The sequence below is a fragment of the Adiantum capillus-veneris genome, chromosome 18 (genome assembly GCF_014529385.1).
Source record: "Adiantum capillus-veneris isolate H3 chromosome 18, ASM1452938v2, whole genome shotgun sequence".
NCBI lineage: Eukaryota > Viridiplantae > Streptophyta > Polypodiopsida > Polypodiales > Pteridaceae > Adiantum > Adiantum capillus-veneris.
The window spans coordinates 59,358,634-59,375,039 of NC_140948.1; positions in this window are offsets into that span (position 1 = coordinate 59,358,634).

Sequence of the window (16,406 nt, forward strand, 5' to 3'; positions counted from 1 at the left end):
CCAGAAAGTTGGGACACTTTTCGCACAGCTTTGAGTAATTCTGCACCTCCAGATGGTTTGAACATAGCAGGTGTAGAAGGAAGTCTGCTTACTGAAGAAACCAATAGAAAGACAATGGACAAAGGCAAAGAAACAGCCTTAGTTGTCAGGGGAAGGACCAAAGAAAAGTACAAAGGTGGAAAGAGGAATCAGTCTCGTAGCAAGTCCCGCAGTGCTAAAGGCAAGAGTGACATAGAATGCTACCATTGTGGCAAGAAGGGTCACATGAAAAGAGACTGCAGAGAATGGAAAGCAGAAAAAGGCAAAGAGAAAGCTGAAGACCATGGTGAGAAGAACAAGTCCTCAGTGAAGATTCAAGAAATAAATGTGACAAACACTGTTGCAGAGGATGACAGTCTAGTGTCAGGAGACATCTACTTCTTGAAAAATACAATGGACTCAGCTCTTCTTACAGCATCTCATGGAAATGCACTGAGTGACTGGATTATAGACTCAAGGGCATCACTTCATGTGTCTCCAAACAAGGAGTGGTTTACCTCTTATGTGACCACTAAAGATCATGTTCGGCTAGGCAATGGGCAGACATGTGAGATCTTAGGTGTTGGAGATGTTCAATTGAAGTTTCAGAATGGCTCTTCTTTCACGCTGAAGAATGTGAGACATGTTCCCGCAATTACAAAGAGCTTGATCAGCACAGGTTTACTTGATGATGCTGGCTACGTCACCACTTTTGGACAGAACATGTGGAAGATATCCAAGGGTTCTATGACAGTAGCACATGGAGTAAAGTCTGGAGGACTTTACATGATTTATGTATCAAATGTCTCTAAAAATGTAATCAATGTAACCGAGCGGCCGAACGTTTCTTTGTGGCATAGCCGGTTAGGACATATGTCCAAGAAGGGAATGGAAATCTTGTCTAGTTCTGGTTATTTGCTTGGCTTTTCATTTAATGATTTTGAATTCTGTGAACATTGTCTATATGGTAAGCAAACACAGCAGCCACATAAGCATAGAAGCAGTAGAAGAGATACACAGTTGGCACTTGTTCATAGTGATTTGTGTGGACCTATGCCTAACCTATCTCTAGGGGGAGCTTCTTACTTTATGACATTTATAGATGATTACTCGAGGAAAGTATGGGTTTACTTTCTCAAGCACAAGGATGAAGCGTTTAGTGTTTTCAAAACGTTTGTGACACTTGTGGAGAATCAGAGTGGCAAGAAGCTTAAATGCTTATGCACTGACAATGGTGGAGAGTATGTTTCAAAGGCCTTTCAAGACTTTTGTGAGTCAAAAGGTATAAAACGTGAACTTACTGCTCCTTACAATCCTCCTCAAAATGGTGTTGCTGAGAGGATGAATAGGACCATACAAGAGAAGGTCAGAAGTATGTTGTCTAATGCACAGCTGCCAAATGGGTTTTGGGCTGAAGCTGTATGAACAGCTGTTCATCTTGTAAATAGATCTCCTAGCAAGGTTTTGCATAAGGATTCAGTGGCAGAGATGGTATGGTCAGGCAAAATGCCCTCATACAAGCATCTCAGAGTCTTTGGCTGTGAGGCATATACTCACGTTCCAAAGGAATTTAGGAAAAAACTTGAGCCAAAGAGTAGAAAGTGCATCTTTCTAGGCTATGGTAATTCTGGTGAGATGGGGTACAGACTTTGGGATCCCGAATCCAGAAAGGTTGTCCGCAGCAATGATGTTCACTTTAATGAATCCAAATATCATTCTAAACCAGAGAGGGTTGAGGAGATTAGAAGAGTTGTCTTCCAAGAAGATAGACATGCACATGCAAGACAAAATGTCAGGGCTCAAGAGGAGCAAGGGCAGGATAGAGTGGAACCACAGGTTGTGGCTGAGCCTGAGCCACCTATTGTGCATAGATCTCGACGTGTCACGCGACCTCCTGATAGGTTTGTTCCATCTATGAACTATGTCATGTTGGCTGATTGCAATGAGCCTTCATGTTACAAGGAAGCAGTGCAAATGAAGGACTCCGGGAATTGGCAATTGGCCATGCAGTCAGAGATGACAGCTCTGCATAAAAACAAGACATGGAAGCTAGTTAAGTTACCACGGGGCAAAAAGGCTCTACCTTGTAAATGGGTTTACAGGTATAAGATCACCGCTCATGATAGTCAGCCAAAGTACAAAGCAAGGCTTGTTGCCAAGGGCTTTAAGCAAGAACAAGGCATTGACTTTGATGAAGTCTTCTCTCCGGTGGTCAAGATGACTACATTTAGATGCTTTCTTGCATTGGTTGCCATATTAGCTTTGGTGTTGCACCAAATGGTTGTCAAGACATCGTTCTTGCATGGTGATTTAGATGTGGAAATTTACATGCAGCAACCAGAAGGGTTTGTTGAGAAAGGCAAGGAAGATTGGGTATGCCAGTTGTTAAAGAGTCTTTATGGCTTAAAACAATCACCGAGGGCATGGTACCATAAATTCCACAAGTTTATGCTTTCTCAAGGGTACAAACGTAGTGAGTTAGATCACTGTCTATATACAAAGAAAGCTAAGCATGGTAGTTGGCTGATCCTTATTTTGTATGTGGATGACATGTTGATTGCTGACAAGCACTTGGAAGAAATTTCAGCTTTGAAGTCAAAGATGGAAAAATCGTTTGACATGAAAGACATGGGTGAGGCAAGTCATATACTTGGTATGCGCATTGAGAGAGACAGATCAAAGAATTTGATTTGGTTATCTCAAACAAAGTATATTGACAAGGTTTTGCAACGTTTCAATATGGAGAAGGGAAAGGCACTGAGTGTTCCATTGCCACCATATGTGAAACTTAGGAAACAAGATTGTCCTGTGTCTGAGGAAGAACAGGCTGAAATGGATAAGATTCCATATGCGTCTGCAGTGGGTAGTTTGCTGTATGCAATGATTTCCACTCGCCCAGACATTGCATTTGCAGTGGGAGTAGTAAGTCGATACATGTCAAACCCAGGCAAGAAACATTGGGAGGCAGTGAAAGGATTATTGAGATACCTGAAAGCTACAAAGAGTATGCGTATATGCTATGGGAGTCAGGAGCTAAGTGTAAAGGGTTTTACAGACTCAGATTATGCAGGTGACTTAGACAACCGAAGGTCTACGTCAGGGTATGTCTTTACATTGGCTGGTGGAGCAGTATCATGGCGTTCTAGATTACAAGATTGTGGTACTCAGTCTACTACAGAGGCTCAATATGTTGCAGCATCAGAGGCATGCAAAGAATCAATTTGGCTTAATTGACTAGTAACAGATTTGGGAATCAAAGAAGAGATGTTTGTGTTATATTGTGATAGTCAAAGTGCTATACAATTGGCTCGCAATCCAGTTTATCACTCAAAGACAAAGCATGTGGATGTGAAGTATCATTTCATCAGGGAAATGCTCGAGGATAAGCAACTTCAGCTTGTCAAAGTTCACACCACAGAAAATCCTGCTGATCTACTTACAAAAGGACTTCCCTCAGAGAGCTTTGCGCATTTTTGCAAGCAGTTAGGTGTAGGGTAGTACATCACTTCTCTACATCTCTTGTATATTAGCTTGTATAGTAGCTTCTCTCACACTTAAAGTACCACATTGGACTTTAAGTGGGAGGTTGTTGGGGTATAAAGCCCAATGTGGTCGCCCAGGTAAGTGGGCGGGCCGCCAGGTATGTACACATATTCTTTTGTTAAAACCCAATAAGAACTCACTATGCTCTACACATTACAGTAGAGCGAGTTCACAATATCGTCGTGCTCTTCTTCTCGCACTCTCTCTCGCGTCGCACTTCCGCTCGTACTCCTTCAAAAAGGGGGGGAGAAAACTTAAGTACTAGTGCCCATTGACACATCATCCCCGACTGTAGATGCCTAAAGAGGTGGGTCAAGACCTGGACCTGGATGACTGAAAATAAAGGCACCTTGTGATGAAGAGGCTTCTCTTGTAAAAACTTCCTTGTAAGAGCGAACCACCTCGTCCCAAGCTTCAGCCAAAGAAGTGTTGTCATTACAAGGGAGTTTTTCTTAAGCAACATTCTGCAAAGGAGGCACATAATTACGAGAAGATGCCGGAACACGAGCTGTAGCAGCTTTGGGGGGTTTCTTGGGCACTATCCAAGTTTGAGAGGTTGAAACTTGTTCTTTTCCTTTGGCTTTAATATTTGGAGAAGCAGAAAGTGCAGACAATTGTAATTGTTTCCCCTTGCCTTTAATCATCCCAGCTCTCGAGGAGGAGGTTGAAGCTTCTTTGGTTTGAACCTCAGTAGAAGATTTCGGAGAGAAATGAGCGAGGTTGAGGAGCAGGGACGGCTGAAGGAGGTGGTTGTAGATTTGGTTCCAGACATTCGGACTGCATATGACCAGATTTGCCACAGTGAAAGTAAGAATTTGTGAACTTGCCCCATTTAAGCTTAAATGGACACTTTCCAACCACTACATCCCCATAATCGATCGAAATGCTGGTGTGGGGATATCTGTGTCTCACAGAATACAAAAACGGTTTGTGTTTGCATCTAGTAGGAGGGCAAATGACTTTGCCTAGGTGAGCAACCAACAAAGGAAGAAAGTGACGCCAAGTGCAAGGAAAGTCGACCACTACCTCAACCCAAACGGGACACTTGTGACGAATGAGACTCTGATAGTGAGACTCTGATAGTCCTTGGTGAGAGCCAGGGTAGTACATGAGTCATCTACGTATTGAAAAAAAGAGGAGAGATTTCAAGCAGAGCATCTCGAGCATCCATGTCGGCCAGCGCCAAGACTTCATAGAACCCTCGCGCGCCAAAGTAAACCCCTCGGACTGCTTGCCATTTGAGTAGGAAATCAACCCATTGGCCTACATCCTGAGCCGTAGGCATTCTACCCGGGGAAAAAAGAATCGCCACATTAAGTGCATATTGAGCAACAAAACAGGATCCATAAGCTCATGTATAGGGATGCGCACTTCCATGACGGGAGCGGATCCTTGCCAGGCTTGGTGTGCATCCTCAAAATCCTCATGCAAACATTCTTTGATAAGCTTAAGGCATCCATATTCGAAGATTCCATGGCTTTCCGATGCCATGTGAAGCTCACACACACACACTTTTTTTTTGGGGGTTTTGATATTCAACTGCTATTGACACGGACACACACACACACAGGCTGGCTCTATAGAAACACTCACACCTCTCTCTCTCTCTCTCTCTCTCTCTCTCTCTCTCTCTCTCTCTCTCTCTCTCTCTCTCTCTCTCACACACACACACACACACACACACACACACACAAAATGACCGAAGGACCGCGTGCAGGCGAGATCAAACTTCAACCACCGTCGAGCTATGAAGGGCCTGCACAGGGTAGATGTTGTGCAATACAGAGTCGCGTGACAGACAAGTGGAAGAAGGATTTACCACACACCCAAATCCCCCAGGCGCGCGCTCACACACACATACACTTTTTTTTGTAAATCTGCTTTGATTAATTTACAAGTGGGAAACCTCGAAGTGAGGAAAACCCACGAAAAGAAAGGGATACAAAAGACGGAGCTCTATGAGGCTCCGAAGGCTAGAAACAGTCAAAGTAAATCCTGTAGGCATCAAGAGTGATGTCTCCAGCGTCATAGGCAAAATGCAGCGCTTGACCAAGAGATAATTTAAAATAGGGAAAGGGGTCAACAAAAGTGTCCTGGAACATTAAGGAGTTCCTATGATGCCAGATGGCCCACATAGTCCAAAATTTGACCCAGGTGAAGAAGAACGCAAAATGAGATTGTGGTGATTGAAGAACCCCAAAAAGCCAAAATCGTCTGTGAAAAGAGCCGAAAGGAAAACGTAGTCGAAGAGCAGTCGACACTTGCCGAATCAAGGCTCTGGAGTGAGGAAAACACCACAGTAAGAGTGGCACGGTCTCCTCAGCTTCAAGGCATCTGGGGCAGCAGGAAGGCGCAATATGACAAGCATGCAACACACTGCCATCAGGTAGAGCTCCCACCAAGCATCGCCACAAGAAAACACGTTCCTTCAAAGGCAGATGACTCTGCCAAATGCGAGACAATGTGTGTTGCCACCACAAGGATGACTCAGAAAGCGACCATAGCTGATTACCTCGATGCAAAATCCATACATCAGACTGAAGGATGGCATAGACACTGGCAACTGAGATGCAGTCCAATCTGCTAGTAGCCAGATTCCAATCAGAGAAGCGAGAGTCCACCTCCAAACAAGAAATAGGTGAATGAGCAGCAAGCATCCTTTGAATCTCCCGCCAGAGAGGAGAATAGTGAAGGCCCGACCAAAAGCGGGAGACGGCATCAGCGAAAGAAAGAACATAACCCGAGTCATCAACCACCTGATGCACCTGACAGATTCCTTTTTGGGAAAGAAAATACGGTTGGCGAGGAGACCGTTGAACCAAAGTCGAAGCAAAAACCTGCTCCAATGCAGAATCTCTAGGCGAAGAGAGTTACCCCCAGAGGATTGTCGACCATCCCAAGCCAAATGCGAAGTGAAAACCTTCCAATCAACAATTAGAGAAGAAGTAAATGGACATCCAGGAATGTGTCCTTCAAGCTTCCCAAAAACAACATCCCAATAAGTCGGTTTCCAACGACCAAAAGAAGGGGTGACAATGTGCACACACAAATGTGTGACCATGAGAGCCCAGGGTTGCTGCTGCTCCACCAATGCTGGCAACAACATAGCTTTCCGAGCCAGAAGATGAAGTCTCAAGTCCAAACTATTCAACCCTTCTAGCCGCTTGGGAGAACACAGCTTGCCCATAGATAGAAGCCGAAGGCCCCTCTTGCTAGACGAGGTCCACCAAAAATGCTCTAAAATATTGGACATGAGGGATTGCAAGTGCAACCGAGGCCAGGATAACAAAGGCAAGTAAAACTACACATAAGCCACAAGGATGCATTGGACAATCCTGAGACGCACATGAACTGGCCATGTGGACAATTTCCAATAATTCAACTTGGAATGCAGACGTTGGATCACCCAATCCAATTTCTGCATAGCCGATACATTCCAACCTAGTGGATAACCCAAATGGCGAACCAGAACATGTGGAGGAACAATCTCCCCAGGCCACAATATCTTATGCCAGTCACACTCTTTCAGAGGCAATAGCTTGGATTTGCAAAAGTTAACTTTGAAACCTGCTGCCAATCTAAACAAGCGAAGAGTATGCATAATCTACTGTACATCATCATAGCTATTACGAGGCATGAACAAAGAGTCGTCCGCATAAGCCTGACCAGCAAACTGTCAACCAGAAGGTAAAGTCAGGCCATGTAGCCTACCAGTGGAGGTCAAGGAATCCAAACACATAAACAAGGGATAAGTAGCGATCGCATAAAGCAAAGCACTGAGAGGGCAGCCCTGCCTTATCGACCGCCCCAAAGGCTAAGATTCTGTGAGAAAACCATCCAACAAGCCTGCAGAAGTATTGTATGCATACAAGAAAAGCACGACATGAGATAGCCTAGGCCCAAAGCCCAAACATCTCATGGTATCCGCAATGTAATCCCAAAGAACAGTATCAAATGCCTTTTCAATGTCGACCTGCATCATTAAGACATCCTGTCAAGTATATTTTGCATATTCCATACCAATGATGACATTCGTGAGGTTATCAGTAATTTGACGTCGCGGAATGAAGCCATATTGAGATTGATGCAAGCTTTCATGCAGAAAGCACTTGAGTCGGTTTGCAAGCATTTTTGCCATTAACTTATATACCACAGGCATAAGCGTAATAGGCCGCCAATGTGAGAATTCTTCACACAATGCATGCTTAGGTATCAGCTTGAGCAAACCTTCTTTCCAAGAGGAAGGCAGTTCCTGTTTTTCCCAGGATGTATTCATCATGAACAATAGAGGCACCTTCAAATACTCCCAGAAAGACATGAAAAATTCCACAGAGAGACCATCCCAACCAGGAGCTCTCCATCGACCCTAATCAAGCAAGCTGGCATACAATTCCGACTCAGTGAAAACAGCTTCCAAGTCTTGAGCCTGCCGCATCGAGAGAATGGAAGTAACATGCGATAGAAACATGTAACATGCTTGGCGAGCTTCTCTCGTAGGAGAAGAAGGGGCCTCAAAAATCTTGCCATAATGAGAGTGTAGGGCTAGTGCTAGCTCTCGGAAAGTGGAGGTCCACTCTCTTGACGGTGATTTAACTCTCCGTATAGCTTGAGACTGCCTCGAGTGATGCAAATGCTGAAAGAATTGTTTAGAAGCACTTCCTTTATCTGCAAAAGCCTATTTTGATGAGCTCGAGTCTGCCATTTGGCCAATTTCCTTTCATCATTGTGCCTTAATATAGCGCGAGCAGAAACCAACTCAGTCATTTGAAAGTCAGTAAGAGAAGTATGATTAGCCAAGTGCATTAATTGGCTACAAGCATCCTTTTCCTGGTTAACCTGATCCCTTAATTGTGACAAATAATCCCTGCCATAATCTTGTATAACTGATTGAACACGCATAACAAAACGGAACCAGGCTATGTCCATGTCAACATACATTTGGGAGAGCAAAGGCAGGATGGTATTCACAATCATAGTGCGAAAAGGCTCATGCTTGAGATAAGCATTATTGATATGCAAAAGTCTCTTCTTGGGTAGGCGATCATTGACATCAAAAGAGCCAAAACGAAGTTTCAAGCATACGGGAAAATGATCCGAGAGACACATAGCATAATCAATCCTCATCTCGCATACAAAGTCATCATACTGTTGCATGTGAAAAGATACCGGCGATCTAGCGGAGTGCGATACATAGATTGAGCATTTTGTTGAAAAGTGAATCCTGGATCAGTTGGATGCAAAAAGGGCCACAAATCAAGCCCATTACAGGTCGACATAAATTGGTCCCATGATTGTCGTTCCATATGAAGCATGTTAGAATGGCCAATAGTATTATCCGCAAGGTTTGGTGCATTATTAAAATCTCCGCAGAGAAAGGCATTGGAACACCAACAATAAGAATAGATAGCACTCCACAACTGTGCCCTATCTGCAAAAGCTGTGTATGCATATAATCCTCCAAATTCAAAAACTTCCCCATTAACAATACATTGGATGACCATCCATCTCCGAGCCGGGTCATTAAAAACCAAGGTCGGGAAGAGTTCATGTCGAACAAGCATAAGCACTCCAGAATGGCCAGCTGATCCTACATAAGCTATCCAGTAGCCCGCAAAGTAAGAAGTCTGTCCTACAAATTGATGCTGGTTATGCTCTTGAAGAACCACAATGTCCGCTTTACATGTATGTACATAGTGCCAGGTAAGCCGCCATTTGTCTTGATTACATAACCCACGCGCATTATAGAAGACACTACAAGAGGTTGTGTGCTCTTGTGACACTGTTAGCGACGGAAATACACTGGGTTTTTATAACCCCCGGCGTTGCTAAAACCGTCGCTAATAGCGTCTCTACTAGAGCGTCGCTATATGCGTCGCTATATAGAGACGCTCATAGCGACGATCATAGCGACGCTTATAGCGACGTTTACACAGAAGTCTATAGCGACGCTACAGAGCCATATATAGCGATGCCCGAGAGAATTTTTTTTTGGTGACAGGGCATTGAATGCCCTGCCACCCATCAACCATATTGTACTTGATTCACTTTTTAAAAAAAGTGCAAGGGTAGATAATAGACCCAAAATAGTCACCCACAAGACACATTGTTTGCAAAATTGACAAGCGTAAAATTGACAATTGTACACATCATAGGCAAAATGAATTGATTGGCAAATGTAATAATGACAATTGTACAACATCATAGGCATAAAGAATTGATTGGCAAAATGAACTGCGGTGACAAATGTAATAATATACATGGTTCAAAAAGACGTATAAAATCCGTCTCATGATACATAAGCTATGAGAAACCCTAAACTAATGCTATCTAGCTACGGCTAAACTGACGTCATCTAGTCAGACGTCTCATCGCGTCCAAGCGGCGTATCTGTCGGATTCTGCAAAAAAAGACAATAAGACAGCTTTCAGTAAGTATAAACATATAACGTCATTTATAAAACAATACAAAAAATAGAAAAGAGTAAACCCTAATACTAACCATGCCGCCGCGAGAACTGAGAATGTCCATCAGGGCGTTTAAGCCCTTCCTGCCTGCGTACTCGCGCTCGTACGGTGTGGGATCACGTCCTATTATCGACCACTGTCAAAACATACAAAGATTTCATTATGTTAGAATTAAAAAACTCATAAACCCTAAACTATCGAACATAAAGAGCAATGCGAAAACACTTACAAAATCGGCCTCAAATGATGCCCATCCACCGCTCCCCAAGTGGTGCGAGCTCCCTGCCTCTACTCGCGCTCTGGCTGCATCCTTTTGTTGCTTCCACTTGTCGGGATTCTCACGCGCTGCTTTCTTCGCATTCTTCCAGTCTTCTTTGGCCACCCAATCTGGCCTGTTCCACCCATGCTTGATTGCTTTTTGCACTTCGGAACGCTTGTGTTTGCAGTATTCGCGCATTCGAATCTTCATCAGGTCTTCATTGAAGCGCTGATCCCGTGTTGGAACGGAAAACTCATCATGAAGTATGCTGATGAATTTGTCTTTTAAATCACTTGGTACTTCACTCCATTTGTTTAGTATGTAGTGTTTAAACAGCTGAGAGCAAAGACCACGCATGCGCGAGATCACCTTCTTGCCATCATCATCCATGATGATGTCGCCGCTGAAGTCGACGGAGTAAGGCAAGCCCTCTGGCCGGTGACGCGTGAACCTGGGTGTCCCGGCAGGGGTCTCTAGCGGCATGTTGATGGGGGTACGGACGTCAGGTGTCTCCACCGGCGTCTCGGCCCCGAAGCGAGGAGTGTCGAGTGGGGTGGCTCCTGGCGGAGTAGGTAGAGGTGTGTAGCTGCTAGGAACAGTCAGCCGCGCAAAACCTGGCGTAGATGGCGATGTTGTGGCTGGTGTGGGGGCGGGCAAAGAAGGGGAGGGTAAAGAGCCTCGTCGAACACGAGGCGGTGTGGAGGCATCGGCGGCGGAATCCCCACAACAACCGCCACAGCCACCACTAGAGCGCCGGTGTCTAGACGAGTGTGAAGATCGTCTCGTCGACATCGAAGCTTCGGAGCGCGTCGAATGCTCCGAAAGAGAGGGAGATGCGGATGGAGTAGGAACGCGCGATGATGCGCCAGAGCGATGACGCTCCACGTACCACTGTCTCTGATGCGGTGACAAAGAAGAAAGAAACTCCTCATCATCCATACCTGCATTAAACACACGAATATTTAAACTTAATATTGAATGAATAGAGTAGACAATGACGCAAAGACCATTAAATACAATGACGTAATGACGCATATAAATACAATGACGCAATGAATTGAGTGATAGAAGAGGCAAGTCGAAAACTCAGAATTTTCAATCAAAAGATGTGAGCGCGAGTAGAAAAGAGCGTTATACACCATGGAAGGTACGTAGAGAGCCAGAGCTTTTACAACACGGAGCAAAATTGTTCAAATACAATATTTGTGGCTTTAAGAGATCTCTCTCTCATCCTCGCATAACTCAGCATAACTTCCTATATCTATATAGAGCTCTCCGTTTAAACACATATCCTCTGTTTCATTTTGTAGCTCCTCTGCATGCACCCCATATAGAGTAGTAGCATCTTGATGCTCGTCTGGCACCACCGCAGCGGCTTCTGATTGAGCATCTTCTCTGATCTCCTCCATTGATGCCGTTGTGATTGGCACATGGTAGCCTTCATACGTCCTTGCACTACGAGGGGCTACCTCTATGACGTACCACCAGTTTGATGTAGACTTTGTAGGATGAAATATTACCTGCCAGAGCCACATAACTTACATGAGAGCTTTCAAGCACATAACTTGTAAAAGGGGGATGTTAACTATTTACATACTTACTTGTTCACAATGCTCGGGTAGTACGAAAGTGTCTCTTAGGTCAGTACATTTCTTAGTAGAATCCACCTCAAGAAAACCAGACTCTCCTCTACGCACAGTAGCGTTGCGACCCTCCATGATTATCTTGAACCATTGCACGTCGAACAAGTCGACAAAAAATCCTCTGTAATCGATCCTCAAAATCTCTTGTAGCGTGCCGAAGCAAGTGAGTTCTGCCAACACAGGATCTGCATCAGAGGAACGTCGTCGACTAGACTGTTCAAATTTTGCCATGATTCCACAATCTTGAGTAAAACGGTTTTTGTCGATCCGTTCCACCCTAAAATGTCGACCTTTACACCATGCTGCTGTGTATGACTTATACTACAACGAACAAAGATTATGAGTGGCCGTTCAAACGTTTAGAAATAAAGTCACTAGCTAGTCGTACATTGCAAACTTACCTTGGTCGCGCAACCGCAAGAGTATTCCCACTCTTCCTCAGTCACTTCGTCACCGCATTGTTGTGCGCTTTTCAATTGGTTGTGCAACCATCTTAAGCTCATGAATGTTGGTAGGCTCTCCAGACCCGTCGGATAGTGCATCGGTGGTCGTCTTTCCCGTCTCCACTCGATTCGTGCCCTTTGTCGCTCTTGCTTTGCATCCTCATATTGTGAAATCCACTTTTGCATCACTGGATTGTGAAGCATGCAAAATTGGTTGATTTTAGCCTCTAGATCTTCCGTCATCTTCTTCTCAACACCGAGATTGCACATGACAATCCCAGATATGCGCTCATCATCTATGGTTCGCCATAGCGTGTCCCGGGCTTTATCAAATCCGTCTAGCCACTCTCCAATGTACTAGGGACTCTGATACCAACCAACCTTCTGCCATGCTACCCTCCGGACGTGCCTTTTGACGCACATATCCCTTAAGCGTTTTCATGAAACGTTCTAAGAAGAACATCCATCTGGAATGAACTGTGCCAGCTATTTCCACCTCATCAACTATGTGAACAAGAAGATGCACCTGAATTGTTAGCATGGTAGTAGGAAAATGTTTCTCAAACATGCACACAAGCTCCGCAGCATTTAGTTTGGCGAATGGTATGGAGACTACGTTGATCTCCTTTTGTGAGATCCATTGCACCAGCTTTCCAAGTTTGTAGATTGTGTTACGAATGTCGAGAGACAAACATCCCTCAATGGTGCAAAACCTTTTGTGGAATTTTTGTCCCGTGGAGATCTACTCGATATCTTTCGGAATCACATTTCGGACACTTCTCCATGTCTATGTATTCCCCTCTGAAAAGAATGCAGTCATTAGGACAAGCATGGATAGAATTGTAATCCATCCCCAAGTTTCGCAAAATCTTTCTTGCTTCATCTCGGGAATCTGGCATCACATTGTCAGCTGGTAGTATGTGCTCTTTAAGCAATCTACACAACATAAAAATACGATATAGTCGTGTAAAAATCTATCAGATCATTATACATTTAGAGTTTTATTAAAGTAAACTAATTGTAATAGATCACCTGAAAAGCGTTGTGACGCTAGTGTCACTCCATCCAAACTTTGCCTGCATGTTGAGAAGAACCAGGAGTGCTTTCAATCTAGACATACGTGCTCCGTTATACAATGGCGTATCGGCTTCACTTTTCATATCATCATAGATAAGCCTTTCTGAATCCATGATCGTCTCGATCATTTCATCAATCTCGTGCTCAAACATTGCCTCGTTGGGAATGTGCTCTGCATGATCATCCCCCGAGCTGTCAGAGGCTACATCTTGTGGCCTCACATATGCTGCTTGACCAAAGCGCCTGCGAACACGTCTATTGGGTTGCAAGATTGCTGCTTGTTGGCCAGTGTCAGAGTCCGACGAGTTATAATTGGCAACAACTCGATCTATAATAGATGGATCGAACTCGCCAAATTCGCGAACGTGCTGCAAAGAAACATGTCTTGTCCGTCGCACAGCATGCTTGCATTGATTACAAGGACATAAGACCCTCGTTGAGAGATAGGTGTTTCGGTTGGACGGTCCCACATCCTCGTCACTACTCATAATGAGGATAAAAATCTTATAACCTGGACAACAAATTTAATATTCTATTGGCATTCTTCGTCTTATCTCTCTCTCTCTCTCTCTCTCTCTCTCTCTCTCTCTCTCTCTCTCTCTCTCTCTCTCATTCTCTAGTCATGTCCAATCCCCGCACACCTCGGTCTAGAGGTGCACGGAGATCAGAACCACCGGGTTATAATCTCGTCTTTATTGGTCAATACCTATATTTGTGGGTACAAGAAATCTACAGACCCACGTCTACATGATACTGCATGTAGTGGACAAAACCCCTTTGCCTCTTCGCTAGCTGTAGCACTTCACATCATCTTAACATCTTTTCACAGTAGATCTTTTCACTGTTCGTCTAACTCTAAACCCTAAACCGTAAGTAATTCTTGCGTGGACTCGATCTAACGTAAATAAGCGTAAATCTAAATAAACGTAAATCTAACTAAAAATAAACCTAAATCTAATTTAACGTAAGTCTACATCTAACCTAATCTTTAACGTCTTTTGGGATAGTTTCCTACGACGTTAAAACTCTCTTCTTCTTGTGTGTGTGTGTGTGTGTGTGTGTGTGTGTGTGTGTGTGTGTGGGTAAACCTAAATAAACCTAAGTCTAATCTAATATAACATAAATCTAAATCTAACGTAAATTATGTTATATTAAAAACAAAGAACTAAACTAACAGGGATTATAAGAACCTTAAAACTGATTTAACACATAATTTTTCACATAACTCGGCAAGAGTTGGCATTCTCATCACTAAAGATGTGAGAGTTAACTTCCGGCGGTGACACTGCCTCATCTCCATCCACATCTGACGACAGCAATTGGCCCTTTGGACCGTTCTTGCTCTTGTTACTAACTTTGAAGTTGCTGTTGAATGACTAGAGGTTGTCTAGATGGTCATTGTCGGGGATGTAGTGACTCTTGCCGCCCAGAAGATCCACCTTCTTCCCTATCTTCTGAAGACATTTCACCAGTACTTTTGGATCGACAGAGCCCACCATGAGTGAAGGCAGCAATACTCTATATTCCATTGAGGGCTTTCTTCACCCGCTTCATGCAGGCATCGCAGTCTATGGAGACCTAAATCTAATCTAATATAACGTAAATCTAAATCTAGCGTAAATAAACGTAAATCTAACTAAAAATAAACCTAAATCTAATCTAATTTAACTTAAATAAACCTAAATCTAATTTAACGTAAGTCTACATCTAACCTAATCTTTAACGTCTTTTAGGATAGTTTCCTACGACGTTATAACTCTCTTCTTCTTGTGTGTGTGTGCGCGTGTGTGGATGTGTGTGCCAATAAAAAGAGATAAATGGTATAACCTTTCTATCACCCATGCTAAGTATGATAGATTGGTTATGCCATTTCCCTCTTGAATAATAGGTCTTGAGTTCAACTCCTCGTCGGCTAGATCTTTAGGTCTTTTAATTTTAATTAGTTTCCTACGACGTTAAATTAGTTTCTCTCTCTTTCTCTCTCAATGTGTGTGCATTTTTTTGTTTATGCATGTTTTCTCTCTCTTTTCCTCTTTCAATGTGTGCATTTTTTGTTTATGCATGTTCTCTCTCTCTTTTCCTCTCTCAATGTGTGCGTTTTTTGTTTATGCATGCTCTCTCTCTCTTTTCCTCTCTCAATGTGTGTGTGCATTCTTTGTTTATGTATGTGTGTGTGCGTTTTTGTTTATGTTTGTACTCTTTCTCTCTCTCTCTCTCTCTCTCTCTCTAAAACACTATGTGTGTGTGTGTGAGAGAGAAAGAGGGGAAGGGAACATGAGAGTGAGGAGAGGGAAGGAGCATACCTGGCTCTCCTTCCTCTCCTCGTGTGTGTGTGTGTGGAGAAGAAAGAGAGAGAGAGAGAGAGAGAGAGAGGGAGAGCGTTACCTGCTCCTTGCTTGAGGGCGCCGAAAAACTCAGATCTAAGATCTGAGTTTTTGGGCGCTCTCTATTATTTTTTTTAGCCCGGCCGGCGTCGCTATGAGCGTCGCAAATTTACTTGTAAATTTGCGACGCTCATAGCGACGCCGGGAATTTTTTTTTTTGAGCGTCGCTGTGTGAGCGTCACTAATATGAATAGCCTCTTGTAGTGAGATGCAATTCAAAGAACTATGCATTCTATATGGTATATATAGTGGACGAGGAAACAAGAAAAGAAAGGGGGGAGAAAAATCAAGTACCAGTGCCCATCGACACATCTTCCCCAGCTGTAGGTGCCTGAGAAGGTGGGTCAAGACCTGGACCTGGATAATTGAAAGTAAATGCACCTAGCGATGAAGAAGCTTCTCCGGTAACAACTTCCTTGTAAGAGCGAACCACCTTGTCCCAGGCTTCAGCCAAAGAAGTATTGTCATTACAAGGGAGTTTCTCTCTCTCTCTCTCTCTCTCTCTCTCTCTCTCACACACACACACACACACACACACACACACACACACACATTGACTGTGCAAACAATCCCTT